Source organism: Mandrillus leucophaeus, unplaced genomic scaffold (assembly GCF_000951045.1).
Source record: "Mandrillus leucophaeus isolate KB7577 unplaced genomic scaffold, Mleu.le_1.0 Scaffold43, whole genome shotgun sequence".
Taxonomy (NCBI): domain Eukaryota; kingdom Metazoa; phylum Chordata; class Mammalia; order Primates; family Cercopithecidae; genus Mandrillus; species Mandrillus leucophaeus.
This window is the reverse complement of record NW_012104587.1, coordinates 1,849,651-1,849,988: the sequence shown is the minus strand read 5'-3', so window position 1 is coordinate 1,849,988 and position 338 is coordinate 1,849,651.

Genomic DNA, 338 nt, shown 5'->3' with positions numbered 1-338 from the left:
AAAAAAAAAAGAAGCTCTTTGTCACCTAGGCTGGAGTGTAGTAGTGTCATCATGTCTCAACATAGCCTCAAGCTCCTGGGCTCAAGCGATCCGACACCTCAGTTTCCCGAGTAGCTAGGACTATAGGGACATGCCTATTATGCCCAGGTAATTTTAATTTTTTGTAGAGATAGTCTCATTATGTTGCCCAAGTTGGTCTCGAACTGGGCTCGAGTGATCCCATTGCCCAGTGTCTCAAAGTGTTGCCATTACAGGCATGAGCCACTGCACCCTGCATCCCTCAAAAGAGCAATTTTTTAAATCTTCCCTGAACTTGGAGACTCCAACCTGCATTGACA